Source organism: Acomys russatus, chromosome 25, assembly GCF_903995435.1.
Source record: "Acomys russatus chromosome 25, mAcoRus1.1, whole genome shotgun sequence".
In the NCBI taxonomy this organism is placed as follows: Eukaryota; Metazoa; Chordata; class Mammalia; order Rodentia; family Muridae; genus Acomys; species Acomys russatus.
In genome coordinates, this window is record NC_067161.1 from 26,275,046 (window position 1) to 26,292,656 (window position 17,611).

The 17,611-nt window shown below is 45.0% G+C and overlaps 1 pseudogene; it reads left to right on the forward strand.

Annotated features, from left to right (window-relative positions):
• Window positions 1-13,764: 13,764 nt before the first annotated feature.
• Window positions 13,765-14,143, forward strand: LOC127208653 (40S ribosomal protein S25-like; annotated as a pseudogene).
• Window positions 14,144-17,611: the final 3,468 nt, after the last annotated feature.

Consider the following 17,611-nt stretch of genomic DNA (forward strand, 5'->3'; position numbering starts at 1 on the left):
AAGAAAGGAGAGGAAAGGACAGAGAGGGGAAAGGACATTCTTCTGCGGTCTCGGTCCTCCACATCTCCACCATCTGACCCATGGATGTGGTGGAGTGGCTGGCTGGCCTAGATCCTCCCAGGCCCCAAAGGTATTTTCCTTTATTTGGTGACCCACATGAGACTCTTAGGTGGCCAACACCCTGCAGAAGCTCTGGAGTCCCATGGGCAGCATTTCCTATCCTAGCCCCACCTCTAAGCCACTGCCCTTGGCCAAAACTGTGCTTCAGTTTCCCTCTTCAAATACAAGTCATGAGAGTTAGCTCCTCTCTCTGTCTTTCTTGCTGTCACTGAAATAAATGCCATGTCTCGCCTCCCTGCCTTTGCTACGTTCTATCTGGCTTTCTGCTTCCTCATCTCTCCCTCCTGAACATCAGAGATCTTCCCACATGACACCACGGGTCCAGGTGGTCCCAGGTCTCTATCACGTGAGGCTTCCTCATCCATTCAGCCTCCTAGATGAACACACACCTTTTCCACAGAAACCACCCTGAGAGCAAGTTACCAGTTAATCGTGTGCCTGATTACTCGCCCCACCTCTACAGCAAGCGTTAGAGTCACGAGTGGCTTTGACTTCAGGTTTGGCACTCTGTAGCTGTGTGCCCTAGGCAGAGTTGTTGTCATTCTCTGACCTTCACTGTCCCCACCTGAAAAGTGACATCATAAAACACCTCATAGGGTTAGTAGTAAGAGTTAAAGAAGAAAACTCACACAAATGCCTGAGCCTGTGCCTAGCTCACCCTATGTGTGCAGCAGTTGCGCTAATTGGCACTGCCATTAGCTCTAATAGTTCTGTGTCTCGAGAGGCTGACGCTTGGAGTTCACTCATCTCCAGTTGAAGGAGCTTCTAAAATACAAATCTTGGGGCTGGTGATGGCCCCAAGGAGATACAACCCTTTCAGGCCCTGCACAGCTTCTCACAGGTGTCTCTAGACAAAGGAAAAGCAAATGGAAGAAAGAAGCGCCAGCCAGTGTTCCAAGCCTTGACCATGGCCTCCAACAAAAGGGAATAATAGATGGAAACTGGCCAGAATACACTGAAGGTTCTTCTAAGGGTACCTAGGAACTTCAGGCATATCCTCCTTAGAAACCTCCTGGCAAATGTGCAGTGTCATCTTTTGTCTCTCTTCCCCAGTCAGCAACTGAGAAGTCAAGTGGATCACCCAGGGCTGCATAACCACAGGAGACAGCCCAGGTAGATGACTAAAGAAGGGAGCTTGCTCAGTCACTGAGAGAACACGCCCATGATGGGGCAGGAAATGCAAGCCGTGAAATGTCCTGTTTTATTTATGGAGAATTAATTCAGCATGCAACTTCATTATATCGCCATTTCTCGAAACATTAACTCCCATCAATGCTGTGAATGTCTGGGAAGCTACAAAATGTCCTTTTTTGAAAACCTCCCATTATCTGTAAACATCCGAATTCCAGGACAACCTAGATTTTCCTTTCCCTTCCCTTGAGCTGTGGGCTTTACCTCTAGAAAGAGTCCAGGGTGACTCCATAGCCCAGTGTGTCTTGAGAATGTTTCCCAGCAGCCTGTGAGCCAGGCAAAAGCAGAACAAATGTCAATCATTTAGTGAATTAATCCCCCTTCCCCTTTTTGGCTATAAATACATGGCTTCAAAAGAATTATATTCTCTAATCCTAGAAATGGTAGAGCAGTGTCTCTTTGTCTTGTCAGACATCGCTCTCTAGTGGTCAAGCCTCTGAATGAAAAATAGAGTAACCTAATGCACCATAGGGATCCCTTTGATCCTGCATAGCCAGCATTCTGCTGCAGGGGTGTGTTGTTGTTGTTATTGTTTGTATGTTTGTTTTTTATTTTATCACCACTTAAGGGCCTATTGTGCGCCAAGCAACAAGGATTCAAGATGCCCTCCCTGGTGTTTAGAAAATGGCTTGCTGATGCTTACCCTGAGAGTCTGAGAGAAATGGTCCAGATCTCAAGTCCCGGCTCTGTCCCCTAGAGCATCAAGATGCTGGAGAGATGACTGAGTGTCAGTTCTCCTTGCTGGACTTTACTTCCTTACCCAGGGGCTGGTCCTGTCAGCTCTCCCATTTCCGAGAGTCTTCCTTCTGTTTTCACAGCCAGCCCAGAGGAGAATGCTTGGGAGAAGGCAGAGTTTAGATCATGGTTACAGGAGCCTTGGCTTTGACTCCTGGTTCTGACAGTGACCGACCTTGTAACCTTGGGCAAACTGCATAGCTGTTCTTAGCGCCTTTCTTCCTGTCTGTGAAATGAGCACAATTGCTCACTTCCAAACAATCATTCAACTTCACAGACTGTGATTTAAGAGATATTCCCTGAGGAGCTCACAAGCACAATCCACTGGCCCCCTCCCTTGCCGAGTCAGACTCTGAAGCAGTTAACTAGATGCATAGGGGATTTCCATGCACAACAGCTCCCAGGAACAAATCCACTGGGCTGGACTGTGGCTCCACAAACTTGGCTGTACTAAAAGGCTTGGAGGATCAGAAGTTCAAGGTCATCCTTGTCTAGACAGTGAAACCTGCCTCAAAATCCAAAGGAAGAAAAAAAAGAAAGAAAGAAAGAGGAGGAAGATAAAGAGAGGGCACGGAGGAAGAAGAACAGAAAGAAAATGAAAAGAAGGAAGTAGGGAGGAAGAGGAGGGCAGAAGGAAGAAGAGGAAGGAAGGAGAAGGGGAAGGAAGAAGAGAAGGTAAAGAAGCAAGGAAAGGAGAGAAGGGAGAAGGGGAGAGAAAGAAGTGGAGAAGAAAAGGAGAAAATAAGGCGTGGGGAAGATGAGGGAGAGGAAGAGGAGGAGATGGGTAGCAATAGCAGGCACGAGAGGGCGTGGGGAGGAATAAGAGGATGGGAGTACAGGGGGTCGAGCACTTTCCTAGCAAGCACAAGACCCTAAATTCAATCCCCAGGGAAAAGAACGATGTCACCTTCTATGTCCCCATTGGATTCCAATACAACTGAAGCAAGGTAGAATCCGATGCTGGGATTTTCAGGAATTCCTAGGAATGTCCACTATGTAGCCAGGCTTGACAGCCACACCAGTGCCTGACAGACAGGAAGAGCTTGATCAGTGTTCAGAGAAGTCTTTTCAGTACAGCTCCGTGGGTGGCTCCAGTGCATGCCTTTACTCTTTATTATATCTTTATTCCATAGCAACCCCTCTCTCCAGTGCCAGGCCCCACAGACAGAGCAGTTGTCATATTTAAACAAAAGGACAAAGATATCTGAGTTCAAAGGCAGCAATGATGCCTCGGGTCAGTTATCACATTGCACTGCCTGCCCTGCCCCCAATGGTATACCAAGTCCCACGTAAACCACAGAAGAACCGGGCCTCAGAGTAAGAACAGTGTCTTTCTTCTTTTTATAGGAACCTAAAAGACTTTCCATAATCTGCCTTGGAAAAGAAGTTATGCTATAGAAACTTCTAGAAAAGTACCTGTCTGTAGGACTATTTTAAGAGAGCCGAGACATATTTGAGGTAGTGGAGACTTCCCTGGCTTATGTTCCTCTATCTACTTAATGCCTCATAGTAAGACTGTGGTGAGACAGACTCAGTTTGGAGCCAGCGGCCTCTGCTGCATCCAGACCCCTCTTCTTGCTGTGTCCCTATTTGCCATAGTCTCAGCTGGCCAGCTGTTTCCAGCTGTGCAGGCAATGAGAATCCCTAACAAGGTTTTGAGCAGTGCACCTGCTCCCATTGGCTGGGGCTGCACCTGCTGTTTAAGAAGCAAGAACTGTGAAGGGTGCAGGGAGAGATCCTTTTCATGACTCCGCAGCTACTCTCCAGCTTCTCCTTAGCACCTAGGAAGGAGACTGGGAAAGCCTCTGGAAATCTCTGTGAACGTGGGGGATAGAGGAGAGAGGGTTTTGAGTAGCCCACAGGAAACCAGGATCAGTCACTCCCTTTTACCCTGTGGTCTCCATACTTATGCACTTAGCCAGTTTTTCCTGGTGTGTGTTCCATCCCAGTCATCTTCTGGAGGAGAGAGGAGGGGTTAGGTATCTATCTAAGACCCTGTCCCATGGGCTGAAATGGCCATCTCCACCCACAGGTGTTAAAGAGCCTGAGAGCCATCAAACAGAGCAATCAGTCCACGAGAAAACAGCCCAAGTGCAGAAAATATTTGGCTGCTATGGTTTGGCTGGCTGGTTGTGGGGGGGGGGTCTCTGCAAATAATAGGGTTCTAGAAGTAAAGCCCAGCTGCCATGGTAAAGCTGAATGGCAGGGATGGATGGGAAACATGTGCCCACCCAGCAGCAGCTGCAGTTGTTGATGCTGTGAACCTAGTCCCTGCCAAGCTACCTCACCTTATACTCCTGCCCTGTGCTGAAGGCTGTAAGTACACATGTGTTCTTCCTCCCACACCCATCCCCAGGCTCTGCTCCATCTCCTGGGCCAAGGTCTCTAATCCCTGGCTGAACCAGGCCAGATAACAGATTTGGGGGGAAACCCCAACAATTGATGCTCCCCTCAACATCCCCAAGGCTGCCAAGCAGATTGCAGCCTCTAAGACTAGTCTATAGAGCTATAGCTCTGGCCAGCCAAGGTCACCTGGGGTAGCATCATTCATTTGTGACAGTATAGGAACCCATGGAGAAATTTCCTTCCCTTTTCCTTCCCATTTTCCCTTTTTTTTTTTTTTTTTTTTTTTTTTTTTTTTTTTTTTTTTCCTTTCTTCAAAATATTTGGCCACCACAGAGATTTATCCAGGTGGCCTTCCCCAGCTCCCAAACCAATAACTTCCCATACTGTACAGTCTGGAACATGGCAACCTGCAGCTTTTCTGCTCTCCTGTCTATCTCCATGCACTCCCTTACTTAAATAGTTCTCACCCAATCTTGTGCCTTGGCATTTTCCTCTGTAGCCTTAACCCTGCAGCCATGCAGACTTACCCAAGTATCTCTGTCATCCAGCCTGTCCTTATTATTAATAAGACTGAAAATAATGAATCATAAATAAGACTGTGCCTTTGAAGGGCACTCATGCCACCAACCTAGGGGCTCTGAAGAACTGTTTATGTGACGTTTACAATGGCACTGGAGGTTAGAGACTTGTCCATGATTGGTAGCTAATTCCATGATGGAGCCAGTTGAGAAACATGCTTTCAGTATCATTATTCACACCTTATCTGAGAATTATTTTTTTAAATAAAACATAAGCAAGTGAAAATAACCACAGGCCAGACTTTTTTCAAGTATAACTTTATTGCATTTCAAAGGCAAGATTTATCCTCATTCCTTAATGTTGTAATTAAAATAAATGGAATAAGATCTTGTGTCAGACATGCCTTTCCAACAACCTTTCAGAGGCATTTGTGCTACTCTACAGAAAGGGGAGCCATCTGTTCATTTATCTACTGCGTAAAAGACCTGCTCACTCAGTCAACCATTGACTGCTGTGTACAGGCCTTGGGCTTCATGCAAGTTACGCTCTGGTGAGCAGAATTAGTTTCCCTGTCAATATTTGCTACCCTAGAGTTTAGTAGTGGAGTATGATCCATGCCAGGAATCTTCAATTAGAAATACCCCTAAATAATAATAATAATAATAATAATAATAATAATAATAATAATAATAATAACAACAACAACAACAACAACAGCTTTGAGTTGCCTCCAAGAACTTGAAATGAAGTTTCTATTGCTGAAAACACCAGAAGTTTTAGTCATAGGGGTTGGAGAAATTAATTTGCAGCTGACCTCAAAGCATTTTCTTTTGAGAATAGGCTTAGAAAGGGTGGTAAGATGGCACAGCCGGTGAAAGGCACTTGGCACTAAGCTTGTTGAGCTGCATTTGATCCCTGGTACCCATATGGTAGAAGAGAAGAACTCATTTCTACAACCTGTCCTTTGACATGTGGTCAGCCACATGTGTGCCATGCCATGTGCATGCCCACATATATACACAGAAAAGTCCCTGTGATCACATCTACAAAATGCTCCTCCACCTGAGGCTCAGGAGAAAATGTGGAAGAAGAGGCTGAAAGATTGTAAGAGGCAGAGGATCAGGGATTTGCTGTGAGACTGTGTCTCCTAGTAATGTCAGAAGCTACACCCACAAAGTCTCAATAGTGTGACATCCCAAGCATAAGCTAAACTTTGATGGCATCCATGGGAAGAGACATAGATTGGTTGCCAAACACTCAGCCTGGAAAACACACAAACAAGGAACAGTATAGGGACCAAGCAGGTTATATTTGGGAGAATATATGTATACTGAAAAAAGAGACAATGAATCTGAAGGAAGAAGGGCAGGGATATATCAAAGAGTTTGGATGGAGACAAAAGAAGGGAAAATGTTGCAATTATATTAGAATATCAAAAAATTAAATTCCAAAAAATATTAGAAAAGAATGGCTTAAAGGACATGTAGGGGGAGCTTAGAGATAGTAAAGAATAAATAAATACCAATATCTACAAATAAGTTAGAACTGATTTTTAATGAGATATGTAGCCATGTGCTTGAGTTCCAGCCGGTTGCCCAAACCACAGAACCAGAATAGTGTGCAGTGGGCTGCAGTGTGTATGCTCCTGCCTTTGCTGGATGGAAACTTGTTGAACCTTTACTCTATGCTGGGCATAATGTCACCTGCTGGAGATAAGAACTGAAAGAGGGTGCAACTTTCCAGACCGTCTCAGCCCATCTAAAGAGGCAGACATGTTTGTTACAGTATCACAATGAGCAATCGCTAATAAGATAGTCCACACTAAGGCATTAATTGGTAACTAACGCTCCTTCTGTTTTTTTCATGGAACACTTTGCTGTAAAGTGCATCAGGTTGGGTCTGTGTAAGGAACAGGGCAAACATGCCTCACAGTCCGGAGGGAAGGTGAGGAGGCTGTGTGCGGACAAACAGAAGAGGCTGCAGGCATCACAGTCAGCTTATCGACACGCAGCATCTGAAGACTGAGAGGCTTCAATAATGCACCTTTGAATATGTTGCAGATCTGGATGGTGGGTGTCCATGTTCTGGATGCCAACACAGTGGGTTTCTGGGCCCCTTTCTAGCCTAATGACAGCTAACTTTCAGTTGTGTCTTTCTGTGGCATTTCTCCTCTCTCTCTCTCTCTCTCTCTCTCTCTCTCTCTCTCTCTCTCTCTATCTATCTATCTATCTCTTGTGTGTGCACAGAATAGGAGGGAGGGTAAGATAGCTCTGGTATGCCTATCCCTTTGGTCTCAGTTAACATCACTCCCAGGGGGTTCTGTCCCTGAATTCAAACACAGGGCTAGGGCTTCAGTGTACAAATTGGGAGCAGCGTGACTCTGTTCATAACGGGCATACATAGGAGGAGCACACTGTCACATACAGGGAAGTGGATGAACTAGAGAGCACCACGCTAAGTAAAATAAGCCAGAGTCGGGAAAGACAAATGCGCCATGCTTTCTCTCAAATGCAGGATCTAGATTTCCTCTTTTAAGATGTGAAAGTCCGAAAGGGTAAACTTGGGAAGAGAAAGGAGGCCAATGGGAAGGAAGGAGGGAGCGAAAGTAGGTAGCAAGGCAGTGGCTGTGACAGACATATGTGACAATATCACAGTGAAGGCCATCATGTTACACAATGAAGGTACGCTAATAAGAAATGCCACAAACTGTGGCAGGAGAGATGGTTCCAAAGGTTAGAGCACTGGCTGTTCTTGCAAAGGAACCTGGGTCTGTTGCCAGCACCCACGAGGCACTTACAGCCAGTCCCAGGGATCTGAGGCCCTCTTCTGGGCTCTGTAGGCACTGCATGTACATGCTACACAGACGTACCTGCAGACAAAGCATCCATACACATTTTTTTTTTTTTTTAATGTTTAAGAGAGACTAAGGAGGGGGAGCAAGCTGGCATGAGATAGATAACAGAGGGGGGAAGATCAGAAGAGACTCTTCAGAGAGCTATCTTTAGTGCTATCTTCTCAGCAGCCTCTGAGGAACAAAGGAAAGGCCTGGCTTTTTATAACTTGTTAGGGATGATGACATGACATTTCACATCATGTTAGAAGTGGATTGGCTCAAGTAGTTCACACAGCAATGGAAAGCTGCCTACTATTGACATGCTCCTGACACCTGAAAGCCATGTTCTTACCACTACTTCTGTCCTAGTTAGGGTTTTATTGCTCTGAACAGACACCATAACCGTGAAACTCTTACAAAAGAAAACATTTAGTCGGGGCTAGCTTCCGCTTTCAGAGGTTTAGTCCGTTATCATCATGGCGGGAGGCATGGTAGTGTGCAGGCAGACATGGGCTGGAGAGATGGCTCAGCCGTTAAAGACTAGGCTCAAAACCAAAGCTATAAATGTAATTTTAAATAAAAATAAAAAAACAGCTCTCTGCCCTTATCCATAGGTGCCATAGGCCTCTTAAGCAGAGAAGTGCGCCCTCTTCCGGGCATGGCGTGCCTAGCATTGCTGCTCCCAACCAGAGGGCTGGGCCACTTGCCTTTCACATGGGCAGTGGGTTCCTGAACTGGGTGTTGAGAGCATTTAATTCTCATCCCAGACCTCACTCCAGGCGTTAATTGCCAGATATATGTGCTGATTCTCTTCAGTGGGATGCTTGAGAAGTGGCAAGGACCAGAGTAAACGTCACAGAAGAGTCTCGTGTAAGGGCGTGTCCCTTCTCTCTAGGAGACATCTTCAAACTGAGACTTCCTTTCTACATGGGTAGCCACACTTGATCTGTCATTTCCGACACCCCTGATGAGCTGAGGTGACTCGAAATTCTAGCTAGGCTTGAGGGGAAGGGAGCAGAAATGCTCCCTAGCCTTCAAGGGTGGTGTGTCACATTATAAAAAGAAAGGGAAAAGCCCCCTAGCAAGAGCGGCTTCCGAGGATGAATTAGAAGTCTGTGTGGCCATATGTGGAAAATGCTGTCTGCCACACTAGCTTTTTAATGAAGGAGAAAACAAACTTTCATTGAAAACCATTCATTCTGGTTAAAAATAAAATGTAAAGTAGTGAAATATGGCAAGCATTAATATCACGAAAAGGACGTGCCTACCAAAGCCTCTGTGATCGTTAATCTTGGTTGTTGGCTGAACTGGATTGAGAGGGGCCTGGGAGATTGGTAAAGCACACACTGTGCCTTTGAGGTTTATACAGAGACGGGGCCCTGGCCTGATTGAACTCAGCTTTGGTCAGGTGATGGATTCTAAATTCAAATAGATCACCAGGAGACAATGAAACCATGAGAGGTAGGGTCTGGCTGGAGCAGGTAGGTTGCTAAGGACCTGCCTTTTGAAAAATTATAACTTGACCCTGGCTCATTCCTGCGTCTCCTCTCCACTTCCCAGCCGCGGACTAGTGAGCTTTTTTCCTCTATGCTCTTTGCCATAATGTTTTTCCTCCTCACAGCCCAGAATCATTAGAACTGCATTGCTGTGGCCTGAAATCTTTAAACCACGATCCAGGATACTCTTTTATCCATTTAAGATGTTACCTAGGGTATCTTTCATAGTAATGAAAACTCCAACAGCCTCTTCTAGAATATATGTAGTTTTAATATATATAATAACACATTATATGTGTACTTATATATAACTACATACATGTGTGATTATGTATATGAAGCATATGTATAGTTTTAATATGTATATTAAATATATATTGTGGCATGTGAGTTGAGCTCCGAAGACACCTTTTAGAAGTCAGCCCTCTCCCTCTACCATGTAGGTCAACCTTGGGTCATCAGGCTGTGGGTAGTCACAGCATCTATATTCGTAATACCAAGACCCAGAAACAACCTGACTATTCATCAATAACAGAGAAGATAAATACACTGTGGCATAGCCTAACAACTGAGTACATAGAAGTGAAAAAGACTAGATCACTCCCACATCCAAACATAGATGAATGTCTTAGAGGCAGTTTTGGGGAAAAAAAAAAGTTAGGATGAATATAAACTTTACAGTTTTATTTAGCATCCGATGGGAAATAATATTGCCGTGGTGATTGTCAGGGATAGGGGTGTAGGTGAAAGGTAAAGCACATGCCTAGAATGCAAGAGGACCTGGGTTTGATCCCCAGCAGCACACGAAGTGAGCGTGATGATGCACACCTGTAATTCCAGAGATAAAGGCAAGAGGATTTAATTTTAGGGGCATTCCTGACTACAGAGAGGGTTCTAGGCTAGCCTGGGTTACACTAGAAAATCATCATCATCATCACTATCATCATCACCGAATGGTGATTATGATTGGTGAAAAGCACAGAGGGTGTATGGTGGGTTGAGCTCTGCAGTGGTTGCACAGCTGTGTACCTTTATAGAGCTCAAGTTTAGTAAGACCCATATGAAAAACTGGGTAAGCTTTACCTCAACACCAACTAGAAAATATAAAAAGCAAAATGGAATTTGTCAAATTCAGATCTGGGGAATGAGTCACACAGACACACAGACAAACACACACAGAGCAAAAGAGAGATAGAGACAGACAGACACACACACACACAGAGAGAGAGAGAGAGAGAGAGAGAGAGAAAGAGAGAGAGAGAGAGCGCAAAATGCAAATCCCCAGACATGACTTCTTGCTTTAAAAAATCCCTGATAGACTTGACAGGGAGAACACTTAGTGCTGTTGTGGTGACTGTCTGCTAGAGCCACCTGTGTGATCTGGTATGATTGTGGAGTTTGAGATCAGATAGGCCTGGGTCTGAATCTTGGCGCAGCGCCTTTCAACTGAGTGCATTGGCACGGACTTCTCTGTGAGCTTGTCTGGAAATGAGCAAGGGTGAGTGATTGTACCGAACTTCATAACTGTGGCCAAAAGGAAAGGAGAGCCAGCCTACGGGCTTTCCAGCACCATGGGATGCACCTCATCCAAGGTCCACCCAAATCGTTTTCTTGTCTAGAATAGAACCCTTTGCCCAGGGAAGATCCCTCCTCAGACTAGGGGCTTTTTAAAGAATCAAACATTACCCAGTGAAAATGTTAACTGTGTTGTGGTTTTGGTCTCTCTGTTCTGTCAGTTCTTAAACCATTGCTCCCAGCTATCCCTCTCTCTTCAGCCTGTCTTCTTCATCTTGTTCTGTCACAGGGCCTGTGGTAAATTCAAGGAGCCTTGGTACCCACCAGGCACCTCTTTCTCATGCCCTCTTCCTTCCCAGCCTTCTCTCTCTCTCTCTCTCTCTCTCTCTCTCTCTCTCTCTCTCTCTCTCTCTCTCTCTCTCTCTCTCTCTCTCTCTCTCATTTTGTTCCATAAGGGCAACTATGCCTTGAGAAAAAGATGTTAGGGTTCTGCCCTTGACCTCATGACTAGAAGAAGTAATTTGGGACCATTTTTCAGAAAAATTCAGAAGGAAGGAAAGACTATCCATCAATGTGGGACAAAGAGGCCTTAACTCATCAGGACCCTTCACTCCCAAGATGGAAGTACAATAGTCATGTCCTCATGGTCTTGTGATTTGCTGAGTTTGAAGGAGCTCCTGGCAATGCATCTTTCTTTCTCCTGAAGAATTCACTTTTGTGGCCCAGATATTATGCCTCTTCAAGCCCGAGAAGGTCTGCCCTATGAAGGAAGCATGTCCAGTCATCTGAGGAAAATACAGCTCTCCAAGAAGACCATGTGGGTCCTCACAACCAATTTCCGCAAAGGTGGCCTCTGAGCAACTCCAAGTGCACACACGTTATCAAGGAGCCTTGCCTTGCCAGTATCCCAAAACAGTGCCCATCCAGCATACATTCTAAATGAGCCACACTACAGACTGCCACTGTACCTCGCTCTGATGCGACCACAGCTCTTCTCTTCACCTGACTTTCCTTTGTTTCCGTGTATGTATGTCTCCCATCTGCCAACACACAGCCCACTAGAATGGAAGCATCCCAGTATCGGAAGCCTGCTTGCCTCATTCATGACTTGTGCTTAGTTGCAGGCACTAGATAAATGCTCAGTTGAGAACCAGTCAACAGACGACTATGGCCACCATACAAGAATCTGGCCCCTCACACTCCAGTATTTCAGGGTGGTGGTAGCAAAAGGGAACAGAGAAGAGAGGGAGAGGCCATGTCTAGATCTTGGCACTCGGCTAGGCAACTGCCACTCCCTCACCAACGTGCTATTTCACAATGGTATGGTACGCAAGGGTGAGGTTTAACTGCATCCCACGGGAGCTCTTCTTGCAACATCTGGTCGCGTGGCAAACAGGAAATTGGTTAATTTAATAAGTACTCGAATAGGAAAGTGTTGAAATGCCATCAGGCCGTGCAGCTGAGGGAGACAAGCAGGCCCTCTAAGCTTGGTGCTAAAGCACACCGATCGTCAGCTCTTTCCAGGCTTTACATTTACTTGTTTGCTTGTGTTCTCGTTTATGTATTTGTTGTTCTAGTTTTTGTCATTGCATTTGGTTTTATTTTGTTGTGCTGTGCTGTTTTTGCCAGGGTCTCTCTGTACATACCAGGCTAGTCTTAGACTTTTGGTCCCACTGCTTCTTTCTCCCCAGCACTGAAATCATGTGAATGTCCCTTCACACCTGGCTCATCCCCATCAGCACAATGAGAAGCAAATGACAACAAAGGCCCTTTTAGCCCTGAAATTGTAGAATGTTTCTCTTTGACATGACTTGCTTCCTTCAACCAAATAGTTCTCTTTAAATGTCTTCCCATCCCCCACCCTGACCCTACCTGACTCCAAACATTTATTTTTATTTTTATTGGTCTTTTCCCAATAATTATGGGGCATTGTTGTGACCATTGTCACTAGAGTTCTTGGCAAGAAGCAGCTTATGGGAGGGAGCAAGGGTTGTTTGAGGTTCCAGTCGGAATGGCTACAGTCCACTGTGCCAGGGCGAGCATGGGAGCCAACAGCTCCATGGTTGAGATATGTGCTGCCACTACCTGCTGACAACTCAGGAAGTTGACACAGGACAGGAAGTGGAGGCTGGTTATAAACCTTAAGGCCCACCCCAATCAAACTGACTTCCCCTAGAGAGGCCACATCGCCCAAAGGTTCCACAACCTCTCTGAACAGGACCACTACCTGGAGACCAAATGTTCAAATACAGAACCCTGCGGGAAAGGGTGATGACACTTTCTATCATTTGTCATTTCTCCTCTGTTCATTCAAACACTATGTAACCTTCAATGATCAATATAGTGCCTACTTTCAGTCTTCTTCACTGAGACCAGATGAGTTACATCCTCCTTATAAACTCCTGGGAAGTCTCTTGGCTACCTTGGGTGTTGGTAAGCTATAGCCTGGTGGCCAAATGCAAAACATCAGGCAAACCTGTTTGGCTTTGTTAATAAAGTTTTATTAGAACGCAGCCATCCATGCCAATGCATTTGCACGGCATCTGTGGCTTACTACCACTGCTCTAGAGTTGAAGGGTTGTGACAGAAATGACATGATAAACAAGTCGAATTGTTTACTACCTGTCTGTTCTAGCCTTTTCTAGAAACTTTTTGTAGCTCATCTACATTTGTCCAACCTTTCTACACAAAGACCCTGGCTCTATCAGGCCGATTTCCAGAGTCACAGAGTCAGCAGTTAATACCCCAAAAATGGGGCATCACTTCCACCAGAAGACAGAAGAGAAAAAGCAAAAGGTCATAAACACACAATGAGAGTAACAGGAACTTAAAAGCTTTGTATGTGGGATAGAGAATCAGAGGGAAACTTAGAAAGGTGTTCCTCAAATTCTTCTGAACCACGTGGATGCTACCTATTCTAAAAGTCATGTCAAAAACTTAACGTGGCTCTTTTTTCCCCCGACATCTTTGTGAGGCTGCAGTGGTCATCGCCACCCTCTGAGCTTCACCATGCCGCCCAAGGACGACAAGAAAAAGAAAGATGCCAGAAAGTCGGCCAAAAAAGATGAAGACCCAGTAAATAAGTCTCATGGCAAGGCCAAAAAGAAAAAGTGGTCCAAAGGCAAAGTTCGGGACAAGCTCAACAATCTAGTCCTGTTTGACAAAGCCATATGTGACAAATTCTGCAAGGAAGTTCCTACTTATTATAGCTTATTACTCCAGCTGTGGTCTCTGAGAGCCTGAAGATTCGCAGTTCCTTGGCCAGGGCAGCCTTCAGGAGCTACTTAGTAAAGTATTTATCAAGATGGTTTCAAAGCACAGAGGCCAAGTAATTTACACAAAAGACACAAAGGGTGGAGATGCCCCAGCTGCTGGTGAAGATGGATGACCAGGTTCAATCAGTTGTACATTTGGGAAAATAAAACTTTATTAAATAAAAAAAAAGCCAAAAACTTAAAAGTGGTATAACATTATACAACCACTGGGTAACTAACTTTTTATTTTAATTATTAATTAAAATTTTAGATGAGTATACAAATAATGAGTTTTGTTATGATATTTTTGTACACAAATATCATTGTACTTTTTTCATAGTCAATCCTGGCCTTCCCCTATTCCAACTCTTTCCCTCTACCTGGTCCTCGTCCTCTCCTCTCTGCTTTCATTATGGATATTTACATTTATATATTTATATATTTTAATATATTATATATGTATGTATCATTATATATGTATAAATTTATATAAGCTTTTATTCTATATGTGAGAGTAACCATGCAATATTGAATTTCTGAGCCTGGCTTATTTCATATAACACACTGACTGCCAACTCTTTTTCCACAAATGGGATAATTCCATTATTCTTTGTGCCTCTTTAATTTTGGATAAAAATTTTATCTCTCTCTGCAAACAAAAATTAACATAAAAACTTATTTTCTTGTTACATAAAACACAACCTCTGGTTCTCATTAGCTCACATAATATATCTGTGAAAACGTACCATCTTAGTACAAAATGTCTTCATTCCTTTTCCTAACTGTATAGGGTTCCATTACAGAGATTGCCATGGTGTATTCACCCACTCTCCTTTTGATGAACAAATGAGCTGTTTCTAGCCTTTCTTATTGCAAGCAGTACTTTAATATACAAACCTCATCTTGTATGCTTTTAGCCGTGTGCCAATACATCTTTCCACGCTGCAGGGAATTTTGTAATTTTGTACATTTGCATTTTTGATAAGGATTGTGAAATTGGCATCCACCGAAGCCATGCCACGGTACTCGCCCACAGTGAGCATTTGAATGCCCCTTTCTTCACAGCCTCTCCCTGGGCAGGAGCCGATAGGACAGCTTTTCAAGTGTTATCTCACTCTTCGAGTGTGATCATCTTCCTTGTTCACTGACCTTTCCTTACAGTCAACAGCCCTTCCCTACCAATGCGGCTCCTGTTCCCGGGTGGAGATTTCTAAAGCACCTGAGTGAAGGGGGGAAGGGGACTCTCTGACTTAAATCAGAGAGGCTGCCTCTGCAGAGGGCAGCAGGGGAGTGGGACATGAGTGCCAATATGGGGCTTCCTTCCACTGAGGAGGTGCTATTTTAATTAACCTTTGGTTGCACAGATTTCCATGTTTTAGATACTATCTGAAGAAGCCTCAATGGATTCCCTGCATGCTGTGGAAGGATGGGTTGTAGGTTCTCAGGAAGTCAGTGATGGACAGTGGTGAGCTAGAGTGTGCCAGGTGCCTCATATTTGACCATGTCCCCTGGAGGGGGAGACCTGGTGGCACTCAGAGGAAGGATAGCAGGTTACCAAGAAGAGACTTGATACCCTATGAGCATATACAGGGGGAGGTAATCCCCCTCAGGAACAGTCATAGGGGAGGGGAATAATGGGAAAATGGGAGGGAGGGAAGAATGGGAGGATACAAGGGATGGGATAAACATTGACATGTAACAAGAATAAATTAATAAAAAAAAAATTTTAAATAGAGTGTGCCAGGGCTTCATCAACCACTGTTGGCTATGGAGCCTCACTCAAGGAAACAGTGGAGGCGGGGCATGAAGTGCCTGGAAGCAAAGACAATGATGATGATGATGAAGATGATGATGATGATGAAGATGAAGAAGAAGGAGAATATATATGGGAGAAAGAAAATAAAGGAGGAAGGGAGGGAAGAGGAGCACATACCGGGAGGGGAATGAAGGAGGAAAAGAGAGGGGGAAGAAGGAAGAAGAAAGGATGGGAGGGAGGAAAGAAAAACTGGAGAGGGGGGAGGAGGAAGGACAGAGGAACAGTGAGGGAAGGGTGATTGGTTATTGACTTAGGACATGTGATGTCACAGAGATGTCACCTGTAGGAAAAACTCCAGATATGACCTGTGGGTCAGCATCAGATAACACAGGGTCCTTGATTAGAACAAAGGCAAGGGAGAAAAGGAGGGAGGGGGACAAAAAACAAGAGAGGTGAAGGAGTGGGCAAGGAAAAGGGAGGAAGGAGAAAACAGGTTTGAAAATTACCAAACTCCAATTTGAGTCTTAGTCTCTCACTCATGCTCGGGGCCCCTGAGCATCCCCGCTAACCTCCGTCACCCTCAATTTCTACTCCTCTCAGAGGCATTTGATGTAGATGCAATTAGCATTATCACCAGTGTATTGCAGGATTGACTGATCACCCTTGCTCAATAGTCATAGGGTCGTTGTTAACACATTGCTTTGATTATGTCTACTCAAATATATACAAACAGTGTCTGAAGTCCAAAGAAAAGGCCCATGGTGTGTCATACGCCAACTGTTTCTTTTTCCTGCTGGGTGACCCAGAGAGCAGCTGCCTCTGACATCCACCAGCAGTTTTTGCCCTCCTCACCCACATCCAAATGTTCTCCCCTAACCATCCCTATTGGAAAGATGGTCGAGACTGAGAAGCCTGAGATTGAGAGAGGCAAGGTGTGGACAGCCAGGGTTGCGAGGGGTTTTCCTATCTCTTGCAACTGCAAGCAATGTTCCAGAGGCCTGAGACCTTGGAGCACCTAAGACTTGGCCTTCCCCCTACTGTGGCATCTTGAGAGTCAACCCCTGGCTACCTGCAGCTCGCCATCTCCCTTCCTTCAAAGGAGCCGATGCCCCTTTCCTTCCTTGTACCATATTAGCAAGCACCGAGCAACGCCATACACCTCAGAAGGCAATGTCGCTTAGGACTGTTTCATCCTGCAGACTAAGAGAACACAGCAAGAGAAGGTCATTCCTTTTCCATGAACTTATAACAGGACAGGGAAGAGAGCAGCTAACTTTGTTAAGCTTGGTTCAGTTGGTTTGTTCTTGGTTTTGTTTTGTTTTTAAACAAGGTCTCGTGTAGACCAGAATGGCCTTCTATTTGCTCTGTTGCAGAGGCTGGCTTTTATCTCTCACTTCTCCGGCTTCCACCCTCCACGTTCTGGGGTTATCGACATAAACCACCATGGCTAGCACATAATCCAGTTACTTCCTAAAATGAAATCCTGTGTATTCTTCTCCATATTCTTGCATCTAAGACTCCAGACAACTACAAAAGAGAAGGAAACGACAGAAGGAGGAAGAGGCAGATGACAGAGGCTTGAACGGATGATTGAGGCTTGAAGAAGGCTATCACGCCAGTGTGATCTAAGAAACTCAGTCCCGTTAGAGTGGATGCATCAGCCAGCTTCTACTACTATACCTACTACTGTTAACAAAATGTCTAAGATAAACAAGTTACAAAGAAGAAAGGTTTATATGGCCTCGTGCTTCGCAGGTTTGCATCCATGGTCCCTTGGCCCTCTCACATTGGGGCCTGCTGTGAAGCAGCACATGGTGGCTGGTTGTGTGGCAGAAGCAGGCCAGTC